Raw genomic sequence first — 27766 nt, 5'->3', positions numbered from 1 at the left:
AGAAAGTGATCGCTTCTGTTCTTCAGTAAGGGAATTCAAAAAACAGTATGATGCAAGATAAAAAGGAACTGTCTCTGGAGTCAAAGGACCTGCTCTCAAATCCCACCTCTGGCACTTAGTAGTTTAACTCTAACCAAGTTGTTTAACTGCCATGAGCCAATTTCCCCATCTGCAAAGTGATGGGATTGGACCAGCCAAACTATTTTTCAGCCATAAATCTATGACTCTATATTCTTTGACTAAATGACACATGATGTCTCTGCCCACTTGGAATCTTTGAAAACTTGTCAGACATTCTTCTTCCTATTCAGTTGTTTAAGGCATGTCTCACTCTTTATGACCCCACCTGGGGTTTTCGTAGCAAAGATACTGGAGTAACTTGCCATTTGCCTCTCCACTTTATTTTATAGCTGAGTAAACTGAGGCAGAGTTAAAGTGATATGCTTTGGGTCATATGGCTAGTAAATGTCTGAGGCTAGATTTGAACTCAGATGCTGAGTTTGACTCCAGGTCCAGCACTCTATCCATTGTACCACCTAGCTGCTCTATACTCAGGTTTTAACATAGGGAGGGAGGGAGGGAGGGAGGGAGGGAGGGAGGGAGGGAGGGAGGGAGGGAGGGAGGAAGGAAGGAAGGAAGGAAGGAAGGAAGGAAGGAAGGAAGGAAGGAAGGAAGGAAGGAAGGAAGGAAGGAAGGAAGGAAGGAAGGAAATTGAGTTGTTGTGTGTTTGCCCTTTGTTCTCGAAGAGGACCATGACATCAAGATGATGACATGACTTGCAGTTGACTTTGTTTTGAGAGAGGGAGGGCTGTGCAAGGTCACCAGCCTCACTTTCTCCTCCAGAGCCATCTGGATCCAGTGGCCTGATATTCATCAGGACAACTGGAGATGACCCAGGATGCAATGTGGCAGGGAGTAGGGAGAACTCAAAAGTACTGGACCCAGTTGCATGGTAGAGAAAGCCCTGGAGTGAAGCCTTGAGAAAACTAAGTTGAAACTGAAACTGATTCTGGCTTGGGAAGCATTGACATGAAATAGTTTGATTATGAAGTCACCATGTTAGAAGGCTTACTTTCAATCTTGAAAATCCAAGCAAGGACAAAGACAGGATTTGGGGTAGGAGGAAGAAGTGGCCTACATGACTTAATAGCTACCAAGATGCTCAAGGCTGCCCTCAGCTCTTGAGCCTCAAGTTCCAGTGACAATGTCAGCCAAGATTCAACAAGGAGAGGCGATAAAAGCTATAGGATAGCTGAAAATGGTTCCTCAAACCTCATTAGACAGCATGACACTATGTACCAGAAAGAATGCTTGACTTGGAGTCAGAAAGATCTACGTTCAAATCCTGCCTCAGACACAAACTGCATGACCCTAGGCAAGTCATTTGACTTCTCTTGGACAAACTTCATCTGTAACATGAAAGGTTTGGACTAGGTGGTCTTTGGAACCCTATAGCTCAAAGACGATGATCCTATGAAGTAGAGAACCTAGATTGAGGGAAGGGAAAGAGGAAGTGTAGTACAATGGAAAGAAGACTGGATATAGAGTAAAAGGACCTGGGTTATATATTAACTGTGTGACCCTGGGCAAATAATTTAGCCCCTCTAGGTTTGGCTTAGCACTGTACCCAGCATATAGTAAGCACTTAATAAATTCTAAGCCTGTTTCTTCATCCACAAAGTGAGGAAACAGAATTACTTGACCTCTTGTCCCTTCCCTTTCTTGGTCCATGAGTCTCTTAGGTGAAGAAACTTATTCTATCAATACATGTCAGCACTTTCTCTGTAGCTTGGCATTTTAGAGTTGCCTCAATCACTGTGCCCAGTATGCAACAGAAGAGAACTTGGACCCATGTTTTTCTGGCTTTGAAGATGACTCTCTCTCCACTGTTCTATATTCTTACCTCCTAAATTCACAATTCTGTGAAATGACAATATGATTCCCATGGAAGCAAGGAAAGTTAATGATCATGAGGTGACTAAAAGCTTTGTAATTCTGAGATTATGAATTGGTCTGTTTCAGCTTCCATTTGTTCTTGACATCTGTTAACCCTCTCCTTCTAACTGCTTGGTCTCTGGGTGTGGAAAGTAGTTTTCATCTGCCTATCTTACTTTGACTTTTAGAGATTAATTGTTCCACTCTACTCTCTGTCTGAATTCTCTATTAAGCCTTAACAAGAGAGATTCAAAATGGAGACAAAACAGTATTGTACCATAAATTATAAAAGGGTGTCCTAGAGAGAGCATGCTTTCGTGATTTGTACTGTGAGCATCCTAATTCCCCTTTATTCTGTTCTATTCAGGTTGAGATCTCAAAACTAGAATCCACCATGGGAGCCATAAAATTCAATCACCAAAGCTTAGTAATCCCAGTTTGGGAGATGTACAATAAAATGTGCCCCACATTAGCCTGAACAAACCCATTAGCTCCTTCTAGTTGCCTCACCAACCCAGCAATGGAGTTAGAAAATGTCCAGAGCCCAGGTCGCCTAACTCTTAGGTCTCAGTCTGCTTCCAGTTGTCCATACTGTCTCAATAATGGAGAAAAGTACACAAGTGTATTATCTGAGTTGCTGGAGAAAGTTTCTATACCATCAAAATCACTAACCCTTGATGCATTGACAATGAAATCACAAACCATCCCTTCTATGGTCTGTTGTGCTATAGTGAAAGGGCTAATTGGTTTCCCTTGTGGATGTCTCTGGCTCTTACCCCTTAGGTCATCAACACAAAGAACTCTCACTTATTTTTATACTGCCCATTAGAAATGGGATGGGCAAAACAAGCTTCACTCAGATTGTCACCCTGTGATGATAGAGCTCAATATTCCATGGATAGACCAGATTGGAAGGCTTAGAGCTTCAGAGACCTAGACCAAGATGACCCTCCCCTCCCAGCTCTGCCCCACAAATTCAGTGCTTTCTATCTCCCTCTCACTGACAGAGCCAAATATCAGTGGGCATCCATCCCAAAACAGCACATCATCCTGTCAAACCCTTTTATCTCTGGTAGTGAGACATAGAGATACAGAACCCTAAGTCCTTAGAATCAAAAAAGTCCCTAGCAGGAAACCCAGCCAATCCTACTAGGCTGAGACAGTTCAGCAGAAGAGGGCCTCTCTTGACTTTGTTTCTTTTCCTGCGCATTGGAACAGCACCAAGCTCAATAGCACCAGGAATCTCTAGAGTGACCAGTCTCCCTCCCCTGGAGCCTATCAGAGTTCTCTAAGGGAACCTTCTAGGAACGAGACTCCCTCAGCTTCCTCGTCCTTGAAGTCAGGTTAAAGGAATCTCCACTGAAAAGACCCACTCTCCTTACCCCAGCTACCAATCCTGCCTGACTGACCACAGTCTCACAGCATCAAATATTCAGTACTGGAATGGATCTTACAGGCTAGCTAGTTCAGCCCCTTTATTTACAGATGAGTAAACAGAGGTCAAGGGATGTAGTGATTTACCAGAGGTTGTACAAGTAGTGACAGAAGTGGGATGTAAACCCAGGCCTTCCCGTGCTGTGTCCCACTGTGCAATGCAAGGGAGATAACAAGACTCCTTTGCCACTGTTACTGTCACTGTCTGTCTCAAACTGGACCCCAGGAAAGAACAAGAAGAGACTGGTTTGCCAAAGCCACCAGTCCCTATGGAGAGTCTTGAACTCAAAGTGATAGATTATGAAAGAAGCTGATCTAGAAACCTAGAAGCTTTATCAGGTTCACCACTTGGAATAGCAAAGAATTTGTTCTCTAAATTAAACTCTCTAGTTAGAAATTTGGTGCAGTTTGGTATATATCACAAGATTTCTTCAGTAGCTTTCAAAAAATAAATAAGAACACACCTTTCCATAGAACTGCTGTGATTTCCTCACAATGGTCTGTCAGTCAGCTAAGCATTTATGAAGTCCTTACTACACTGCAGCCACTGTGCTAAACACTGGGGATACGTGTGGAAATAAAGACAGTCTCTGACCTCAAGAAGCTTGTATTCTATTAGGACAAGACAATAAACAAAAGGAAACTGAAAAAGTTACGGGGGCGGGGGGAGTTGTTGTGTGTTTGTCCTTTGTTCTCAAAGAGGACCATGACATCAAGATGATGACATGACTTGCAGTTGACTTTGATTTGAGTGAGAGAGGGCTGTGCAAGGTCACCAGCCTCACTTTCTCCTCCAGAGCCATCTGGGTCCAGTGACCAGATATTCATCAGCATGACTGGAGATGACCCATGATACAATGTGGGGTGTGGGGAGAACTATGGAGAACTGAAAAGTACTGAGCCCAGTTGCATGGTAAAGAAAGAGTGAAGCCTGGAGAAAACTAAAGACATGACTGATCTGGGCACTCTTCTTCATGAAGCCCTGTAAGGTAAGTGGATTAAACTAGGCCAGATGAATTCAAGCAACATTTTGCAGTGAGGCAGTTATGAATGTTAACCTTAATCAACTCTCTTACAAATGAATCCAAAAAAGACCAGGAGAGAGGATGAATGCTTTAATACAACTTATCCCCATTTTTTGCAAAAAATCAACTCAAAGTATATAGCCTAGAGACAATGGATCAGTATACGTCTTCTTTATATCACACTATCAGGTAAACATTCAACCTCACCCTTCTCCCCACTATCAAAGACACATAACACTAATGAGATTTAATAATACTTTCAAATACAGGTAAGGAAGTCTGAAGAAGAAAAGGAGAATTTCACAGTACCTTTTGTAGTTCTTCATTGGAACAACAAAACAATGATATAATGAATCTCTATTTCAATTTCCTAATTCATCATCTAATAAGGGCAATATTTTAACAAGACAATGAATGATTAGTTTTAGGATTCCATTGCAGGTGGCTTAGCAAACACATTTGCCAAATCTTTCAGTTCCCCAAGGACAAAGCTTGTCTGGCGACTTGAGTGGCAACTGAGTACTTTCTTATCTCTTCATTTATCTCCATTTTCACCTCCTGCTAAACAATCTTTCCCCAGTCCAAATGGAATTCTTGAAAGGGAAAACCAAGATAAAACAGGAGTAGTCTTCTTAATACCATCTATTATCATCATCCTAGCTACCACAAGTAGCCATACTCTCTTGATTTTCCTCTTATCTCCTTGGGGACACACATAGCATAGAACACAGGGGAACACAAGCAAACAGGTAAGAAAATGAACAAGACTCCCCAAAGCTGCACTACTCTGACATCTGGGTCTTACCTGGTTCTCTAGTTCTCCCTCTCCAGACAAAACAAGAACCAATTTAGAAACACCAGTTCATCAGCATGGGATGGCTATGTTTTCATAGCTTTGCTACATACAACTTCACAATGGGGAAGAAAGTGGTGCCCTCCTCAGGGTGGTTGGCAACAACTGCCTATCTTCCTGATTCACAAACCAATTGCTCTGTCTTTTTATTTCTGATATCAGCTTACTTTGCAAAATGCATGCAAAATTTCTACCAAGTAATAGCCACCTGCCAGAAGGCTACAATTAGATTCCACAGCAATGCCACATTCTTGTTCTCCTAGAGATATATTTATAGGATCTCAAAGAAAACTAAGAAGTGTTCTAGCTCTAATTTTACACATGAGGAAACTGAGGCCCAGAGAATATCATAGTATCTTAGAACTGGAAGGGACTTCAGAGGCCATTTGGTCCAACCAATACTTCTAAAAATAACCCTTTCTACAATATATCCAACAAAGGGGTTATCCATCCTCTATTTAACACTTCTAGTAATGGGGAACCTACTACCTGCCAAGGTCACCCGTTCCAATTTTATATAGATCTAATTTGCAACATCAATCACTATTCCTAGTTCTGCCAAGCAGAAGAAACCTAATAATTGAAGATAATTATGATGTCCACCCCAACTCTTTTCTTCTCTGGGCTAAGCAGCCTCACTGTGTCAGTCAATCTTCATATGGTTTCTCCATTCCAGCTGCCCAATTCTGTACATTCTCTATTTTATCAATGCCCTTGCTAAAATACAGTGCCCATATTGGAACACAGTGCTCCAGAAATGAGTCAGTTGGCTCCTCTAAACATTTTTAGAAAGTATTGAGTTCTTTGACTCATTTCTCCCTTTTGCATATTACTGATAATGTTTTGACTTCACTTCGTCTACCTTTAGCTTTTATCTCTAGCTCCTAAACCCTTTTTACAACCCCTTATTTTAACACGTTGCCATGGAGAGGGCTCAAGGGCAATAATGCCAGCTTTGCGTAAGAGCATAATTGGAACAATTTTGATAAAGGACATTATACCAAATGTAAAAATAAGCAAGTTAAGATCAAGTTTGGGGAAAAAACTACTTTCATTTCTGTAAAAAATGTTCAAAGAACAAATCATCAGAATTTTTTGCCAGCATCTGCCATACCATATACAGAGATAATGGACATGAAAGCACTTTGAAAAATATAAAATTATTCACAAATTTAAGATATATTGAGTAAAATGGGTAAATGCTTTTTATGCTGGTCAACCCATGGACTGGAGATTTTTGGTACAATCATAAAAATTAAAATAGGTGATAGATAAATAAAATTCATTTTGAGGCAGAACCAAAATGGTAGAGAAAAGGCAGCAACTCCCCTGAGCTCTCCCTAAAATCCCTCTGAACACCTTTAAATTACATCATAAAAAAATTCTTGGAGCAGCAGAACTTGCAAAGACAACTTAGAAGATCTGCAGAAAAGGTCTGTCTCAACTGAGTAAGAGTGGAGCACAATCCAGCACAAGCCACACCATCACAGACCCAGACCCAGACCCAACAAATCAGAAGCAGGCCTTGAAAGCCATAGCAGAGGCAGTGGCTACTTCCAGAGCTCTCAGTCCAAGAGGGTAAGGAGGTTGAACAACTGATCAGAAGGAGATTACAAGGGTCTCTTTGGAACTACAGTGGAGCAGGGACTCTCATCACAGTTCCACGATAGAAAAGAGTGCTTGAGGCCACAAATAGGACAGGAGAATAGTAAACACACCTCTTCTTAGATCATACTGAAAATTTCCAGGTCCCTAGAAGTATCTCCAAAAAATAGTTACACAAAACAAAACCTGAAACTTGGGACAGTGCACCCTCCACCCTGGAAGCAGAGCCCCACTTTAGCAGACTTAAAAGTCAAGAAATAGACTGAGAAAATGAGCAAATAGAAAAAAATTCTGACCATAGAAAATTACTGTTATGACAAGAAAGATCAACACCCACACTCAGAAGAAGATAGTCAAAGCTCCAATATCAAAAACATCTAATAAAAATATAAGTTGGTCTCAGGCCATGGAAGAGCTCAAAAAGAATTGGGAAAATCAAGGAAGAGAGGTGGAGGAAAAGCTGGGAAGAGAAATGAGAGTGATGGAAGAAAATCATGAAAAGTCAAGAGGTTGATAAAGGAGAAAAATACTGAAGAAAAGAACACTTTAAAAAACAGAATAGCTCAAATGGTAAAAGAGGTCCACAAAATCAATGAGAAGAATGCTTTGGAAAGCGGAATTGGCCAAATGGAAAAAGTGGCACAAAAATTCACTGAAGAAAAAAACTCTTGAAGTAGAATTGATTGAATAGAAAAAGAGATACAAAAGCTCACTGAAGAAAATCATTCCTTAAAAACTAGAATTGAGCAAATGGAAGCTAATGACTTAATGAGAAATCAAGAAACAATGAGACAAAACCAAAAGAATGAGAAAAATAGAAGATGATGTGAAATGTCTCATTGGAAAAACAACTGACCTGGAAAACAGATCCAGGACAGATAACTTAAAAATTATTGCACTACCTGAAGGCCATGATCAAAAAAAGAACCGACATCATATTTCAAGAAATTATCAAGGAAAACTGCCCCTAATATTCTAAAACCAGAGGATATGGTAGAAATTGAAAGAATCCATTGATGACTTCCTGAAAGACATCCCAAAATGAAAACTCCCCCGAACATTATAGCCAAATTTCAGAGCTCCAACATCAAGGAGAAAACATTGCAAGCAGTTAGAAAGAAACAATTCAAGGATCATGGAGCCATAGTCAGAATAATACAAGATTTAGCACCTGCTACATTAAAGGATAAGAGGACTTAGAATATGATATTCCAAAGGGCAAAGGAGCTAGGATTACAAACAAGAATTACCTGCCCAGTAAAACTGAGTATAATCTTTCAAGGGAAAAAAATTGATATTCAGTGAAATGGAGAACTTTTAAGCATTCTTGATGAAAAAGACCAGAACTGAACAGAAAATTTTACTTTGAAATACAAGGCTCAAGAGAAGCATAAAAAGAACACCTTGGACTGCTATGCTGAACTAGAGAGGTGTCCTGAACAAAGGTTAAAATGATTAGATTTAGGCATATGAAATACAGAAAAAGACCTGGGGGTCAGAGAAGACCACAAGCTAAAATACACTGAGCAGCTTGAGGTTCTTTTTTAAAAGAATAGCATACTCTGGTAGATGATATTAAAAAATACCAAAAAACTTTTAAAAATTAAATTCATTTAAATCAATTTAGTAAAAAGAATTTTAGACTATTCAATTTTGTTTAACACATAGAAACTGTTTTAAGATGGGAGAGTTAGCCACTTTCCCTTGTAGGCATTTATCTCAGTAAACTACAATGTTTCAAAATTTTCTATGATCTATTAAAAATTATAGAATGTATGTTCATTTCAAAACTTTTTCTGGCTGCCATTTTATTACAAAATCAAATTTAAGATATATCTTAACAGCCATTATTAGTGTAACTATAATCATCTTCTCCTATTTTGTATAGCATAGTTTTATTTATTTTTTTAGTAAAAAAAAAAATTTCATCCCAGAGTTAGGCCCAATAATTATGTGATTTACTCCACTTTGCTGATTATTTTGTACTAAGATTCTTTATCTACTGAGAAAGTAGGCCTTGCAATATAGTTAAGGGTCAAGTTGTACCAGCGATGATGGTTCTCTATAGTTGAGACACAATTAAGAGAAAAGGCGATGTTCCTGATGTCACAGAGGAGAGCCCCCTTTCATTCTATAGGTGGTGACAGCAGAAGTAAGTACAAGTAAGTTTTTCTGAGAATGTCCCTAGAGATTTTATCACGGCACAAATGTGATTTAAAATGTCGTGGCCTTCAAAAATTTTTAGAGAACTAATAGACAAACGTAAGCTGCTGAGAAGTAAAGCTAAAATAGAGACAATGCTTTATTTGATCAATCTTACTATTATAGCCCAGTTATGCTACTATTAAAACGTAAGAATTCATAAGACCCATATTTTCATCCAGGGACACATTTACCAAAATATTCTTTCAGGTTATTTCTTTCTAGATCAGAATTATATTGCTCTAAGGCAACATTGCAGGACTTACAGGGAAGGCAGTAAATAAAATGTGATATTCAAGATAATTCATAGAACTCAAAACAGAGCAAAGTTTTAGAATTGAGAATAGGTGACATTTTTATAACTTACTTCAAAAATATTACCTCACACTGATATATAACTAGCCTGTTTTAACTCAACCAAAATAGCTGGGAAGCAGGAAGAAATTCCCCCACGAAAGCAGGAATTGTTGGTTTTTTTTAATATCTGTATCTCTAGCACTTAGCATGGTGCCTGGGACCTAGTAGGCATTTAATGAAAGTTTAGAGTCTCACCACTGCCCTTCTCACTTTCTGCCTGGCTCCCTCCCCAATGAGGCACATCATGCATTCATGATGTCAGAGCCAGAAAAAGAGCCATCAGTGTCGCTATCATCATACCCCCTTGTCTTCTTCCTCCCTCCCTTGCTGCTTGACTTCTCACAGGCCTTGGATGAAATGGGAATGAACAGTTCCATTTCTGAGACTTTACCATTTGCCTTTCGTCAAAGCTCTGAAGTGGCCAACCACTTCATCTCAATTACCTGTATCTCCTAAGGCTCTCTGGGTCTTGTCTTTCTCCCCCACGCTGAACCTTATGAACTTCTAAACTTTTCTATATGCCTTACAGCTGAACTTTGTTTTATGTACTGTTTTTCCCAGTTAGGATGTGAGCTCTTTGAGAGCAAGGTTTTTTCTCAATTTTTCTCTTTTAAGAAGATTTTGGGATTGTCTGTTTTTTCTTTTCATATTTTGTATCCCCAGCACTTAATACAGTATTTGGTAGCTAGTGAGTGCTTAATAAATGGTTCTTCATTTATATAGTATACAGAGGAATGCTTGTTCTAATATTTGACATCGCCAGTACAAATGATGATAGCTGACATTCATACAGTTCTTTAAAGATTTACAAAGCACTTTACATGTGCTATCTCATTTGATCCATTTTGAGACTGTGAGCTTTTTGAGAACAAGGATTATATTTTGCCTTTCTTGGTATCTCCAGTGCTTAGCACAGTACCAGGCACATAGCAAGTATTAATATTAACTGACTGATTAAATGAACCTCAGGACAACCTTGTCAGTTCGAGTCACAATTGTGATTATTCCCATTTCATAAACAGAGAAAATGAGTCTCAGTGAGATTAAGCACTTAACTAAGTAAATGTTAGAATTGGAATATAAATCCACATCTCTCCTGATTCAAAATCCAGTACTCTCTCAACAATGCCACTGTTGCTTAGTGAACAGATTTTAAGTTTCATTCAGTTCTGTATTAAATAAGTAACTTTTCTTATATGTTTTTTTAAACCATTTAACTGGATACCAGTTAAAAATCTCTATCAAAAGTAATGGAACTTCTGTGGTAGCAGTAAATACCATGTCTCAGAGGTTTCATACTTACAAATTCACTAGGTAGGAGAATTCAGCGCTATCTGCCTCTGATAATTGCAGAGGTAACGACATGACAACAGATTATCATAAAGGCTTGCCTCTTTTTATTTTGTCTGAGCTTAAGAAAATAAGGTGGACCAGGTAGAGTAATTCAAGGTGATCACTTATAATCTTCTTATTTTTCTTTTGCCTGAACCTGAAATCTTATCAGTATGTGGAATTTCCAACTAGGAAACTCCCTCCACCAATGCAGAGCAACAATTGTTCTTCAACTTAGAGTCTTAAAGAATTACCTAGGGCATTGAAGGGTTAAGTGATTTACCCAAGGTCACAGATTAAGGATGTGTTAAAGGCAGTATGGCATAATGGATAAAGGGATGGCCTCAGGGAAACTCTAGACATTTAATCTCTGATGTATCCTTATCCCATCTCCTACTCTAAAAAATGAGTTGGGTTCCCAGAGCAAACTGGCTACATTTCCCCTTCAGGTTCTATGGGTATCCATTGTGGTTTCTTTCAGGAGTGATTCTCTCATGCCATTGGCTTGAGCCTCCACTGACCAATGTTATTCTCCCCAGTGTTACTTCAGAATTATTGTCAGCTTTAAGCATCTTTTTAAAAGATGTATTTACTAAAGCAATAGAATGAGAAGAGGTAGCATAAGCATAAAACATCTACGCAAAGTCTAAGACATAGTTTTCCACAAGTATGGTGTCCCAGAGAAAGTACTCTCAAGCATAAAGAGCACATGTAGCAAAGGAATAACTCACAGCTCCTATTGGCTGGGAATCTTTTTCTCTCATTTGCGGTATACTCAAGAACTTCCTTTTAAACATGGTCAATCTCTGCCCGTCTTTATTCTCAGCTCCTGATTCAGAGACTGCAACCAGCTGATCTAGAAACAACAGCAAAAAAAAATGATAGAAAGCCTAACATCCCCCAGAAGCTTCTGGCCAAAACCTCTCCTTTCTTTCCCCCACATTCCCATACCAGTCCTCCCTGCAGTCAATGCCTTGTCACTCCTGTTGTAGCGTCACATGATACAATTTGTTGAAAAGTTGCCCATTCTAGATAACTCAGTGTTTCACTTAGGACTCAAAAGATGTAACTCTTTCACCCACCATCATTTCACTTTATCAAATGGATTTCAAAGACTTTTCTCAATTAGTCTAAAGTCCTTTGATTGAATCACAGTCTTTAACTAGTTAAGGTATCAGGCTCAGATGGGACAGTGAGATCAAATGCCAGGCTTACATAAATAATGGAAGGGGAAAAAACAACTCCTTATGATGAGGTTCAGACTCTGGGAGCTTCCTTGAGCTCCCCTTGAATCTTCCCACTTAATCTGGCCTTTCTTACTCAAATCTAATCTTCCCATTTGTTCCCGCAGTCTCAGGAAGCCCGTGGGCTTTTCATTATCATTTCAGGTCTCTTGCACTCCCCACCCTTGATCCCATCAAAACCCCACGCCCCAGGCTGCCGACCACTCCCATCAAGATCTCTGGATTGCCCCACCTGCTTGCCACCTAGGCTCCCCCTAGTCTGCCTCCTAGTCTGTCTCGTGATAGCCTCCAGGTGTTTCCAGCCTTTGACCCTCCTTGGATTCCCTCCTTGGACTTCTCAAAACGCTTCCTAAACCCCTCCTCCCATCACCCTGGACTACCAGACCACCTCCCCCAGATCCCTCCTATACTCTTTTCTGTATTTAAGTCCCACCTTGCCTCCATGAAGGTGCTCAGATGCAATCCAGCTCAGACTCTGTCTAGCTGGGATTGTGTCTGGCCCGCTTGTGCATACAAGCGTTACAAATGCTTAGGCTCCTTAAGAGGCAACCCAATTAGGCGAATCCTTAATAAACTTTGTTTTCTTTGGCTTTAAGAAGGCTTGAGTCAAACTCATTCGAGCACGACCCAGACTGTTGGTATTTTGGGGTCCCCTATCACCCTTCACCCCTCAACCTCTTCACTTGTATTCAAAATAGCTAATATTTCAGACATACTGTTTTGCTCCAAGATAAAATTGTGTAGGTGAGTAGCTTCTTAAAAAAATGATCTGTGACTTCAGGGATGAACTAGAACTGAATCAGTCAGGGGCATTTATGAACTCAGCTTCCACAATTCTGTGTTTGGATTTGGCATCATTTTGACAGATGTTTCTCATGAGAAACTTTTCCTTCCTTCAGGCTTTAGATAGTGGCCACATAAACACAAGCTATAAGTAAAGGGAGTCTTCTATTTGAAATGCTTACTGAGACAAATAGAAAAGAATTTTTTTTCAGGTTTTTCCTGATGTGAAATCTATACTTTTTCCTAGACCTATGTGATTGCATCCTAAATAATTCAGGCCATTACTTCACAGTGGAAGAGTTTGGGGGCTAGATCAATGAAGCAGTTAACATTAGTGTGGTAGAGTTTCAGTATTATTCTCATTATTTCGATGATTGTAACTTTCATCATCTTAGTGTGTGTTTTCCAGGAAAGCATTTAGTTAAGAAAGATGTTTTCATGTTTATACATCCAGTAGTGATTGACCAGCTGATTCTCAAGACTGTTGAAATTTGCTGGGCTATTTTCCCAAAAAATAATCAGCTGGAGGATAGAATAATGTTTAAAGATCCCTCTTTGCAATGATTAATTGTTCTACAGAAACCTTTTTTTGCATCCTATGTGAATAAAAAGGATAACAGACCATACTGCTAGCATTCAGAAAGAGATTTTTGTGAAAGTCTACTGTGGATATTTCTTTCCATTACAAGGCAGAATAGTATGGTGAAAAGAATACCCAGACTTAGAATCAGAAGATCTCAATTCAAAAACAAATTCTATAACTTACTGATTATGTGATTTCGAGCAAGTCACAAAATCTCAAACGTCTGTTCTCTCATCTGTGAAATAGTAATAATATCTTTCTGTCTACATCACTGGGTGATTGTGATAATTAAATGTGTTCATGGAAATGAAAACTTTTAACCACCAGATGATATCCCCCATCACTCAATGGGAAGTCCCATACCTACCTTGGCACATGACCTGCTGGGATAGAAGTTCTAAATCACTGTGAGTTACCAGACAGAATGCTCCCATCTTTCTACTCACTCCTTCTGTCTGCCAGGCTGTACCAGTATCTAAGGGGCAGTTAGGTGACACATTGAATAGAGTGCCATGCCTAAAGTCAGGAAGACTCATATGTTCCTGAGTTCAAATCTAACCTGAGACCTTTACTAGGTGTATGACCCTGGGCAAGTCACTTAACCCAGTTTGCCTCAGTTTCCTCATCTGAAAAATGAGCTGGTGAAGGAAATGGCAAACCACTCCAGTATCTCTGCCAAGAAAACCCCATATGTGATCCACAAAGAGTTGGACATGACTGAAACAAATAAAATGATGTAACTGATTAAGACTGCTTACAGGGTATGCTGTAGAAAGGATTCTTTCTCAGTTCCAGATTAGATTACATAGCCACTGTGGCACCTTTGAATTCTGAGAAGCTGTGATTCTATGAAAAATTTGCTTTGAGCAAATTTTACCTACCAGGTAACTGCATCTCTCTTTTGATCCCCAATACCCCAATGAGTGCTATCTTGACGTAATGCAGTTGGTTCACTAGCACCAAGCATACCTTCCAAAATGTTATAAGCAGTGTTTTTATTCTTAGCAAAGAGTCAATCAGTAAATAATATGTAATTACCAAAACATAATACACAACAGACAATGTAAATATCCACCAAGTAGCTGTGATTTTAAAGACCTGGTAGTATACCCCACTCCAGTCCTTCTCAGAAGTAGAATTCTAGGAGTTCTGGAATATACAATCAGTCTTTCTCTTGGGTTGACAAAAGAGTTCAATCCCATTTTCTCTAGGATACTTATTGTACTCTTTCCATAGGACTAGTTATCAAGTATAGACTCAGTAACTCTTAAGTCAGAGCTTTATCTTACATCAGGATCATAAAAAATGGGACAAACCATAACTTGGGAAGGTATCAACCTTCTAGTTGTCTAGTAAGCAGAGAAGACCTCTGACCTCAGCTGGAATATTATTCTGTTAAAGAGTATAGTTAAGTAGAATCAGCAGGCATGGTAGGCAAGGAGCAAGGCTACCTTTTTCCTCAAGTGGGAATAGGAAAGGGGGAGTATATTATATATATATATATATATATATATATATATATATATATATATATATATATATATATATATACATATATATATATATATATACACATATATGTGTATACACATATATATGTGTATATATATATACACATATATATACATATATATAAACATTTTATCTTATATTTATATTATATTTAAGCATTTGCTTTTCATCTGTTATGTGCCAGGCACTATGCTAAGAGCTTTATAGATACTATCTCATTTGATCTTCACAATAGCTTTAAGAGATAGGTGCAGCTAGGTGGTGTAGTGGATAGAGCACCAGTGCAGGAGTCAGGAGGACTTGAGTTCATATCTCACTTCAGGCACTTGACACTCACTAGCTGGGTGACCTTAGGCTAGTCCCTTAACCCCAATTGCCTCATCCTGGGTCGTCTCCAGTCATCCTGATGAATATCTGGTCACTGGATTCAGATGGCTCTGGAGGAGAAGTGAGGCTGGTGACCTGCACAGCCCTCCCTCACTCAAAACAAAGTCAAATGCAAGTCATGTCATCATTTCTCTGATGGCATGGTCTTCTTTGGCAAGGAAGGATGAACACACACGCAAGAGATGGGTGCTATTATTATTCTCTAGGATCATAAAGCTAGTTAAGTGTCTAAGACTAGATTTGAACTCATATCTTTCTGACTCCAGACCCAGAACTCTATCCACTGTGCCACTTAGTCCTCCTTCTCTTGAACTATTATTATTTTAGAAAACTAGGAGGTACAGTGGATAATGTGATCAGTTTAAAGAAGGAAGACCTGAGTTCAAAACTGGCCTCAGACACTTACTAGGTGTGTGACCCTGGTCAAGTCACTCAACCTCTGCTTCAGTTTCCTCATCTGTCTAATGAGGATAATCACTGCATCTACCTCCCATAATTGTTATGAGGATAAAATGAGATTTTTTTTCCTTTTTTTTATTTTTCATTTTTAACACAGTTCATATCACATAACACAATTCCAACTTTTAGTCAGGTGATATTTCCTTTAAAGCATTTACAATATAGACCACAAATGGAATTTTTTTAACATTAACCAACTGAGACACAAATAATAACTATGTATGCTAACTTCATTGGCCCTTGACCTAATTCTCTCCACACTGTTACTAAGAATTAAAGGGCCCTAACTTATTGTTATTGGTCTAAGGTCCTAAGCCTAACAGCTTAATTTCAGACTTAATTTCAGATGTTCCCCTACCAACAATCTATAATTTAATAGATCTGGTATTAAGCTTACAAACCTTTTGACTATAGGAAATCGCCACTAAGAGTAGGGACATGGTAGGGAAACAATATCTCCCCATCTTCATGTCAGTTCCAGGCAGGAGTAGATCGTCAACTTGCATTCAGTGAGGCTGAGAATCTGCCAAGTGTCAGTGGAAAAACTGAGTCAGGAGAATCCTATGTCAGCCCAGGCTGAACAGCCTGCCTCCCACCCTTCCCATGAGATCACCTTTTTCAGTTCATACCAGCATCTCACAGGCTTACTGGCTGTAGTGCATCCCTACACAGCTCTGTGATGTGATTTAGAAGAAAGACACGGGAGGTGGGAGAAGAAAGACCAACTCCATTTATTGATCTGAGGGTCCAGGTATTTACAGACAGAAACTGCAAGCCTACCTGACATTCTGCTTGTCTCCTGCCCTAGTAATTTAATCAGTCATCTTAAAGACTATGAACCCAGAGGGCATCTATTTTACATATCCCTTGTTTTCTGTAATTCTCTTGTTTGTCTCATGGAGACAGCAACATCTGGGGGGCATGGAGAGCCATTCCGGATGATGATGAGCACAGTCTCAAAGAACAGTTTCCCAGAAGGTCTATCCTGATCTTGTCAACCGCACTCCACCCCAGCCCTCAACAACTGGCATCACGGATTACAGTCTCAGACTGCCTTTGTTGCTATCCATACCTGGAGTTAGACTCAGAAGAAGAGTCACTTAATAGTCCCATAGCATCTTAAAATATCAAGTTCAAATAACCAGGTTTCAGATATGACCATAATTTCACATTGGCTAAGGAATATCTTTTGAGGCAAATCTTAAGTGGCTTACATGCCTTTCTATACCTATTCTAGTTCCTGCTTAAATAACAATCATAAAATCAAATTTACCATTAAAATCTTAACTTTTTTTACCAAATTTTACCCGAAGTTACCTGCCTCTAGGAGACTTAGACTAAAATTCATTTCCTCAAACTAAAGATGTCTCTGATTTAGTCTCAGTAATTAATTCAGTCAGTTGTTTTAACACTAATTGCTTTTACATCACATTGTAACATGTCCAATTTTTTTACTCATCTCTCCCCTCCCTCCACCACATAATACCTTGCATTCTGATTACCCCTTCCCTCAATGAGCCCTCCTGTCTATCACACCCCACCCTTCCCTTATCACCATCTTCTCTCTTTTTTTTGTAGGGAAAGATAAATTTCTATACTCCATTACCTGTGTTTCTTATTTCCTGGTTATATGCAATAATAATTCTCAGCATTCATTTCTAATACTTTGAATTCCACCTTCTTTCCCTCCCTCCCTCCCTATTCATCCCCACTGAGAAGGCAAGCAATTCAATACAGGTTATATATGTGTTGTTTTGCAAAAGACTTCCATAATAATCATGTTGTGTAATACTAACTATATTGCCCTCTATCCTCCCTTATTTTTTTATTCCCTCATTTGACTTTGTCCCTTCCCAAAAGTGTTTATTTCTAGTAACTCCTTTCTCCCATTTGCCCTCCCTTCTCTCATTCCCCTCACCCCACTTGTCGCCTCCTCCACTACTTTCCTGTAGTATAACATAGATTTTCATACCAAATTTAGTGAGCATATTATTTCCTCCTTAAGCCATATTTGGAGAGAGTACCTTCACTTTTCCCTTCTCCTCTTCTCCTTTTCTCCTCCATTGAAAAAGATTTTTCTTTATCTCTTTTACAAGTTATAGCCTGCCCCATTCCATTTCTCCCTTTCTCCTCCCAATATTTTCCTCCCTCACTCCTTAAATTTTATTTTATATATATTTTTTGTGGATATCATCTCTTCTGATTCAACACAGCCTATAGCTTCTGTCTATGTATGTGTGTATGTGTGTGCACACGTGTATGTATGACTCCACCTACCCAAATACTGAGAAAAGTCTCAAGAGTTATAAATATTTTCTTTCCATGTAGGAACGTAAACAGTTCAGCTTTAGAAAGTCTTTTATGATTTCTCTTTCCTGTTTACCTTTTCAAACTTCTCTTGATTCTTGTATTTGAAAGTCAAATTTTCTATACAGTTCTTGTCTTTTCAATATGAATGCTTGAAAGTCCTTTGAATGTCCATTTGAATGACCATTTATTCCCATGAAATATTATACTTAGTTTTGCAGAGTAGGTGATTTTTGGTTTTAATCCCAGTTCCTTTGACTTCTGAAATATCCTATTCCAAGCCTTTCGACCCCTTAATGTTGAAGCTTCCAGATCCTGTGTTATCCTGATTGTATTTCCATAATACTCAAATTGTTTCTTTCTAGCTGCTTGCAGTATTTTCTCCTTGACCTGAAATTTGGCCACAATATTCTTAGGAGTTTCTCTTTTCAGGTCTCTTTCAGGAGGTGATCAGTGGATTCTTTCAATATTTATTTTGCCCTCTGGTTCTAGAATATCAGGACAGTTTTCTTCGATAATTTATGGAAGATAATGTCTAGGCTCTTTTTTGATCATGGCTTTCAGGTAGTCCCATAATTTTTAAATTGTCTCTCCTGGATCTATTTTCCAGGTCAGTTGTTTTTCCATTGAGATGTTTCACATTGTCTTCTATTTTTTCAAACTTTTGGTTTTGTTTTCTAACTGCTTGGTTTATCTCATAGTCATTCATTTCCCTGAACTCAATTCTGTCTTTCAGAGAACAAATTTTGTTCAGTGAGCTTTTGAACCTTCTCCTCCATTTGGCTAATTCTGCTTTTTAAAGCCTCCTTCTCCTCACTGGCTTTTTGGACCTCTTTTTTCCAATTGAGTCAGCCTCTTTTTAAAGGTGTTATTTTCTTCAGTATTTTTTGGTTCTCCTTTAGCAAGCTACTAGCTTGCTTTTCAAGTTCTTCTATTGCCTGAGCTCAATTTAAGCTCACTTTGGAGGCCCTGGAGGCAGGGACCTTGACTTACTGTGACAATAAGCCTTATTCTTCCTCATCTGAAATGAGGGGAGGAGACACCTGTTCACCAAGAAAGTAACCTTCTATGGTCCTTATTTTTTCCCCTTTTGGGGGCATTTTCCTAGCCTTGGGAACTTGACTTCTGAATCCTTTATCAAGAGATTAGACTCAGCTATTCAGTTTCCCTGGGCTTTGGGTAGGGGCAAGGCCATCACTGAGAACTGGAGTTTAGATCAGCTGCTCCCTACTACCACAGGCTTTAAACTGAGCTGCTTGAACAGTGGATCCAGGTTGCTTCCAGGCCTCTGCAGCTGCCTACAGTCTGCTGCCTTGGTCTCTGCTGTTGCCTCGGGCCATTGCTGGAGAAACCCCCTTTCATCTCACCCATCTGGGAAAGCCCTCCCCCACTGACATTTGCAACTTTCTTTGTCACTTGTGGGTTGAGGTATCTGGGACCTTCCCTTCTAGAAACTCTGCCAAGAGGTCTATTCAGGTCCTGTTCCTCCCAGTGCTGCGTGGCCAGGGCTGCACTCTACTCTGCTCAGCATCCCGTAAGATAGACCTTTCCTGTCAGTCTTCCAGGTTACCTTTGACTGGAAACCTCTTTTGCTCTGTTGTTCTGTGGCTTCTGCTGCTCTAGACTTTGTTGAGAGTCATTTTTACAGGTATTTTGTGGGTTGTGGGGGATGCGCTAGAGTATACACATCTTTCTATTCTGCCATCTTGGCTCCGCCCCCTGTAAAATGAGGTTGTTTTTTTTTTTTAAAAAGAGATATTTGTTAAGAGTTTTGCAGAACTTAAAGCATTGCATAAATGCTATTTTTTATCATTGTGGTTATTGTTACTGAGTAAAGCACAACACTGTCTGTTGTCTTGTCTCTCCTCTTTTCTACCTCCCCTTTCTCCATAGATTTGCTCTTACCTGAACAAATGGGTCTTTTCTGTTCTCTTAAGAGCACACTGAAATATATGGGTGCCAACAACTGATGTCTATGCTACTTTGGATGATTTGTAGTGCAAGTGATGATGCCCATTATAAATAATGTTTGAAATAGACAAAAAGATGGGAATTCCTACCAGTTTAAATCCAAATTGAGAACTCTAGCTAAATTGGAGCCAGACGGTGGAAGATCTTAAATGCCAGCCTAAGGTCCTAAAGACCAGTGGTTTTCAAAGCACAGTCTGAAAATCCCTAAGAGTGCCTGAAAACATTTCATAGGATCTCTAAGGTCAAAATTATTTTCCTAATAATGCCAAGACATTTTAATTTCTTATATGGTAAATGTCAAAAAATGGAACTCACATCAACAAAAAGGCTGTTTTGGGCAGGGTCAATAATATTTAAAAGTATAAAAGGGTGCTGACACTAAAAAGTTTGAGAACCACTGTTTATAGACAATGGGGAACCATTGAAGGTCATGGAACAGGGGAGTAATCTTGTCAGACATACATTAAGAAGGTCTTTTTGACAGAGACTAGAATAAGAGAAACTAGCAAGAAGGCTATTATATAGCCCAGATGAAAATTATTAAAATCCTGACCTGGGGTGGTAGCAGAGCAGTATGTGTGTGCTAGAACGTTTTTTTGTCCATATTTCCAAAATAAAATACTGAAGATATATTTTAAATTCCCCTTAGTTACTGACTTCCCCTCGTACTATAATTTTTGTGTACATGTCAACACATAAGTAAGGAACTATGAATTAGAGCTTGAGAAACTAAACACACTGTGCAGATAGGAGCATGCTATTTATTGAGAAAATTACAGTTTGACTCTGCTTGCTTAAAATTAGATTTGTGGCTTCAGGGTGGCTCTGCAAATCAGCCTGCTCCAGCCCTGAAATTATGTGATTTCTATACCTTCTAGGACTAAAAATGGACAGAATGGGACCTATTAGGAGACTTCAAACTGCGATAGAGAGACATGAACTCTAGAAAGGTCTCTATTTTCCCCCCTTCTCCACAGTCACAAGAATTTTCTCTAAGGAAACCTCTCTGATCAAGGGCTCCCAAAGAACACTGTCACTAAGAGAACTACCACCAAGGTTGAGGCAGGGTCCTGACTTTTCCAAAAGGAAATTAAATTGGTTGGCAACTAGCCCTGCTGTAGCCACATATGGGTAATCAGCAGTTCACAGCAGAAAGCTACTCTAATGGTCTCTGGCCAACTTTTGCCCAGACTATCATTCCCACTAGGCTTCCATGAGGTGATTTTTAATTTTGAAAGGAAATTGAGTCATGGATTGTAAGTGTGACAATGGCACCAACTTCAGAAGCCTAGAGAGAGGGCAGGAACAGAAAGGCAAGGATGCCTGCTGATCCTGGGCAACTCTGTAGTGTTAATCAGCTGCCCTCTATCACTGCATGTCCAGCTTCCATTTCTTACTTGTAGGTTAGTGTAATAGAGCATCCTATCTATTTCTTGGTTTTGATAAAGGAAGGGCAGGAAGGCTTAAAGCTTCTCATCTGTCAGCCAGCTTAGTGTGGGAACTCCCTGGGCCTGGATAGAGAACATTAAGAATCGTCAAGTAGAATCTCCATGGTGCTCATGAGAAGATGGACCCCTGTCTGTGCTATTTTTATCCACTGGGCACAGTGACTTCACATTCCTTCCTCATAAAACTGACAGCAACATATATTGACCAAAAAGCAGTGACTCCCACAAGGAACTCCCTGCATTCTTGATCCTACCACCTTGCAGGTCTTCCAATCTATTCATGTAGATTTGTGTACCAGTACTTCAAATGGATGTTTGATTTATTTGATTAAATGAATTAAATGCAGTTGCTCTAAAACCCAGGGATAGAAGCATCACAAAGGTTGGTGGCCCTCGATAAGCTATTTAACCCCTCTCAGCTTCTGTTTCCTCATCTATAAAATGAGGATAATAATAACCTCAGAGGTTTGTGGTGGGAAAAGAAAAGATAATATAGTAAAATGTTTTGCAAACCTTAAAGCACTATATAGAGTTGATTTTCGGTTGTGTCTGACTCTTTGTGACTTCATTTGGGGTTTTCTTGGCAAAGATACAGTAGTGGTTTGCCATTTTCTTCTCCAGCTCACTTTACAGATGAGGAATCAGAGGCAAACAGGATTAAGTGATTTGCCCAGGGTCACACATCTAGTAAGTGTCTGAGGCTGGATTTGAACTCATGAAGATGAGTCTCCCTGATTCCAAGTCCAGTGCTCTATCCATTGCACCACCTCACTGTGATGCCTAATATATTTGCCTTAGGTCTGGCAAAACATTTTAAAGCTAAAAACAAAGAAGAGAAATGGAAGAAAACTGCCTAAGCACGTTCACCAAGCTAGATACCATGAGAGAAGCTATCATGTTGAAAAAACAATTGGTATTGAGACACTCAGAGGCTCACGAGAGACAAAATCCAAGACAGGAGCCCATATTAAAATTCATAGCCTAAAATGTCTATGTACAAATGCCCAAACTTCAGATCATCAACAAGAGGAAATAGAGGTCCTAATGCAAGGAGGCAAATTTGTCTTCATAGATATCACTGAAACTTATGGGATGAGACCAATGATTGAATATTACTCTGAAGGGTCATATCCTATTAGAAAGAAACAGGATACCTTAAAGAGCTCCTCATCACCTTGGAAGGAGGTCTCCAGTGAAGTACCCAGAAATCCATGATAGACCCGATGCTATTTAATATTTTTACTAGTAACTAGAATAAAGACATATCACATTTATCCAAATTGCAGATGACACAAAACTAGGAGGGATGGCCAGCACATTTGATTTAGGAACCAAAAAGATCTGAACAAGTGAAAAATTCTGCTAAATATTTTAAGATTTAATAGGAATAATTGTGAAGTATTACTTGTAGGTTCAAGAAAGAAATCTTACAAGTTTAATAGGGAAGAATGGCTAGAGAGCAGCTCATCTGAAAATCATCTGGAAATTGAAATGGACTCAAAACTCAACAATATTATATGGCAGCCTCAACAACTAGTTCAGTCGTAGACAACATGAAGAGAAGGGTCACTTCCAGGAATAGGGAATAGTCCCATTTTCTGTCTTGGTAAAACCCAAGAGTGTCTAGAGCAGAGCAACCAGGACGATGAAGGACATTAAGTAGATGCCACAAGAGGCTCAATTGAAGGTATTTAGGGATTGTAGCCTAGAAAAGAGACATTTTGCTGCCTTTAAGCATTTGACATGATATCATGTGGAAGAGGGTATAGAGTTGCTGTTTGGACCCAGAGAACATAACAACAAATGGAGGGTAAGTAATTACAGAAAAGCAAGTTTAAACTTGAAAAAAAGGAAAAATTTCATAAGAATCAGAGTGGTTCAAGAGTGGAATGGGCTGTCTTGGGAGGTAGTGGATTTCCCCTCACTACAGTTCTCTAAGCAAAAACTAGACATCTTCTTCTTCTTGAATGTGGGGCACTGTCTTTTCTCTTGTTTGGGGTATTGCTGCTGACCTCCTTCTCAACTCTGAAATCCTATGATTCTGTAAGTAGTACTACTAGTATTATCATGCCATAATTTTTGGTACAAGTATCCAGCCAGTAAGGAAGTAGAATAATGCTTTAGTCAGCAACAATTTAACAACAAAATAGATTCTCATTTTGAAGCTTGCAGATGCTTAATCACTAAATACAAGGCTAAAGTCACCTGACCATATTTTAAATCTCCCTTCTTATAAGAGGACTGTATAACTCACAAAAGCTTCAGAAGCTCAAAGCCGGAGGACAGAGTGATGACAGTTGCCATAACAACTTCTCCTTTTATCTCCCTCCAGAAATGCTGAAGAATAAATCATGGTGTAGGCAGGGAAGGAGGGGGAAAGGAAAGAGAATCATGAATTGAAAAAAACCTGAACTTGGACATTCTATCCAAGCAATAACTGAGCCTTGGGGGCAGCTAGGTGGTGCGGTGGATAGAGCATCAGTGCAGGAGTCAGGAGGACCTGAGTTCAAATCTCACCTCACACAATTGACACTCACTAGCTATGTGACCATGGGCAAGTCACTTAACACCAATTGCCTCATCCTGGGTCATCTCCAGTAATCCTGATGTTCAGATGATTCTGGAGAAGAAAGTGAGGATGGTGACCTGTACAGACCTTGCTTACTCAACACAGTCAAGAGCAATTCGTATCATTATTTCTCCGATGGCATGGTCTTCTTCGGCAGCAAAGGATGAACACACACACACACACACACACACACACACACACGCGCGCACACACACACAACTGAGCCTTGTAATTAGTTTAGGAAGATCCAGTCCCAAAACTTTAATTATGTCTCACCCATATTCACACCCTAAACCTAGGATCCCTAAGGAAAATAGGCTCTTGCACTCATTGAGATTCTATGATTCCTCCCCACAATGCCTTTATATATACCTCCATGGTCTTACTGAGACCAAATCCAAAAGGAAGGAAGAGGAGGCTACCAATCCCTGAACACAGGCAATGTGAGACTACAAAAACAACTACATTCATACAAGTAGCCCTGAAAGTGATGAGAAAGTCAGGGAAACCTTTCCTCTAATGATTCCACAAGGATCCTTCTTCAGCTCCCTATGTTCCTACAAGTTAAGGAACTAAGGAACTGTCATCTTGCCACTGTGTACAGCTACAAAGTGGTAGAAGCCTACTCACACACAAAGGAAAAGGATAGAGTCTACATATGGGACAATACATATTCCCTTTCTGACTTCTTCAGTCCCACCAGGATTTATCCATCTCTCACTACTACCTTCTTTTGTAGTCAACCTCTCTACTTTGAGATCATAAAATCATGATGAAGAGCTAGAAGAGGCCTTGGAGGCCATTGAGTCTAAAGTCTTCATTTTATAGATATGGAAACTGAGTCACAGAGAAGCAAAGTGACTTTTCACAGAATTGCAGTCAGTAAGTCTATGAGGTGGGATCTGAATTCAGATCTTTCTGATTCCAAATCCATTGCCTTATCCAACACACCATGTCCCAGATATTTCATTTGAGCCTGGACCTTTCTGGTCAAGAATCCTATTCTTTCCTCTCCTTCTGACCATCCTTTCCTGCCCCACACCCAGATCATAGACTGATTCTTCCCTCCTAAATTACTTTTCAAGGCATGTAACATGAAGGATCTCCTAAAGACAAATATAACAACAACATCCTTAAGATCCAAGTCTAAACAAGAAATCTCTATGCCCTGGAGAGATTATAAAATTATATATCCTATGAGTTACTGACAATGAGAAGTTTTGAGCACCCACCATAACACATGTCATTTGGTTAATTTCAAAATAAACACTTGGAGAGTAGAATTCTGTAATCTTTGTGACAGATGCCCTCACAAAACAAAGAAAAGGTGGATACACATTGGAGAATTTACCATATCTATGGCTCATCTCTCCTGCCTAGGAATTTTACTGTATGAAACCACACAAGATGTTGTTATTGACTCTCCTTACAAGCCCACGGTTCCCAATTTTCAAAGAAAAAGCCAAGGAAGAAAAACAGAAAATATCGACAAACATCAATGAATAAGCCTTCCCCAGAGACCTATAGAGCATCAGTCACTTCTAATCAAGCTTTCGGTAGGGATCCCATCAGGTGACATCTTCTAATTGTTTCCTCAGTGTGTAGCTTCCATTGCACTTCTCCACAGCCATCAGCAGTTCCCAGCAGATAACATCACTTGTCACTGCCCATCATCACTCCTCCAGCATCTGTCAACAGCTCCCAGCAGGCAGTGTCAATTCCAACTAGAATTCTCCATCCTCATCCATGTTGTTCCACCTTTGGTTTTCTACTGTTTCCAGTATGGGAGCAATATTAGCCCTTTAGCCAGAAATTAAACCTCTCTTTTATAATGGATCCCATCACCATGATGCAGAGAGGAATATTTCAGTTTTCCCATCATGGACTTTTAATATGAAGCCTCCCTTGCGATTCACTTCCTACCAACTTTTGGCTTCCCACAAAAGTCACCCAGAACTCAACCTATACCAAGGCACATGTAGTGAAACAAGCCCTGGCATCCCACACAATGGCATGCAGAGTGTAATGAAGGATCTAATTAGAGTCAGAGGACCTTGATACAAATCTCTGCTCCACCAAGACACGACATCGAGAAAATAATATCATGTCTCTCTTAGCCTCAGTTTCCACATCAGTTAAAAAAAAAGGAGGATGGGTGACATGAACTCTTATTTCACAGTCTAAACCTGTGATCCTGTGACCTTCAAGCTGTTCTTGGTCATGTACACTAGTTTTGAATATAGTGACTCCATAGCCTGATCCCCACTTTGCCATTTCTTTAGGAGGCTTTATTTATTTATTTGCTTACTTATTTATTTACTAGGCATTATTTCATTCCTTATACCTGTATCCACCCTCTCACCCCCATGCTTAGCACAGTATTGTTGTCCAGTCACTTAAGTCGTTTCTGACTCTTCATGACCCCATTTGGGGTTTTCTTGGCAAAAACACTGGAGTGGTTTGCCATTTCCTTCTCCAGCTCATTTTACAGATGAGGAATTGGAAGAAAACAGGGTGAAGTAATTTGCCCAGGGTCACACAGCTAGTAAGTGTCTGAGGCTGGATTTGAACTCATGAAGATGAATCTCCCTGATTCCAAGTCCAGTAATCTATCCACTGTGCCACTTAACTGTCACGGTGCCAGGCACATAATAAATACCTGATTGACTCCCCAGGCACATGGAAAACATGTCTGTGTCAATACTTCTTATGGGTCTAGAAGGATCTCTTAACCTGGCATCCACAAGCTCTTTTTTTAATTATGAAATGAATTTCAATGAACTTGGTTTCTTTTGTAATGCCATATATTTTATTTTTTTGCATTTAAATGCATTATTCTGATAAAGGATCCATGGGTTTCACCAAACTGACACAAAAAAAATGTCAAGAACCCCTGGTCTAGGAGTTTGATAAACAATCCACTTTCTTCTCAGTCCTATCAATCTCTCTGGGGCCAACTCAACAGTACTATTAAAATTACTTGGGGCTACTTCCAATTATTTCTCAGACAGGGCAGGGGGTTCAAGAATTCACTCATATTAATATACATAAGGAAAATAAAAGGTGGAAGGAACAAAACAGGTGCATTTATAAAAACAAATTATACTGAAGTGGCCCCTATTACACCCCTTCCTGTGTCACTCCTTGGATGGCTGCCCACCTTGCCTGCCCCTACTCTCAATTCCACCTAGAATCAGTATCACCATACCCCATACTTAGCACTGACGAGCATCACAAGCAAGGACATTTCTGCACATAGATAAAGCCATGGTGGAAGTAAAAGTGCAAGAACTATTAGCACCCACAAAACTGGTATAAGAATGCTGCAAATACATGGGCTGCAAAAGTGTTTTTTCATTCCCTTTCTCTGTTTCATCGATAGCTGACCTAAGGAGCCTTCCCCTCCTCTATCTCAGCTGAGTTCCACAGACTTCTCAAGTGCAACACTGATATCTACATGGGCTCTTTGGAGTTACAATTCAATTAGACCAACCTCTAACTCGGATTCTCATTCATTCTCCCTCTCCCTCCCTCCCTTCCTCCCTCTCCTCTCTCTCTCTCCTCTCTCTCTCTCTCTCTCTCTCTCTCTCTCTCTCTCTCTCTCTCTCTCTCTCTCTCTCTCTCTCTCTCTCTCTCTCTCTCCCTCCCTCCCTCCCTCCCTCCCTCCCTCTGTTTCTCTCTCTCTGTCTCTCTCTCTCCCTACCCCCACCCCACACACACACATAATTAGTAACTGGGATGAAGAATAACCTGCAACCTA

At 39.7% G+C, this 27766-nt stretch overlaps 1 long non-coding RNA gene across 1 annotated transcript in view; it reads right to left on the bottom strand.

The window, feature by feature from the left end:
* The window catches only part of LOC140508309 (uncharacterized), a 219531-nt gene that overhangs the window by 164374 nt on the left and 27391 nt on the right, over positions 1-27766 (bottom strand). The window contains exon 3 of the long non-coding RNA XR_011968382.1: positions 11475-11599. This is a non-coding gene — a long non-coding RNA (uncharacterized lncRNA). The remainder of the gene's footprint in view (positions 1-11474; positions 11600-27766) is intronic.

Source organism: Notamacropus eugenii, chromosome 1, assembly GCF_028372415.1.
Source record: "Notamacropus eugenii isolate mMacEug1 chromosome 1, mMacEug1.pri_v2, whole genome shotgun sequence".
NCBI lineage: Eukaryota > Metazoa > Chordata > Mammalia > Diprotodontia > Macropodidae > Notamacropus > Notamacropus eugenii.
This window is presented reverse-complemented; position numbering and strand designations above follow the sequence as displayed.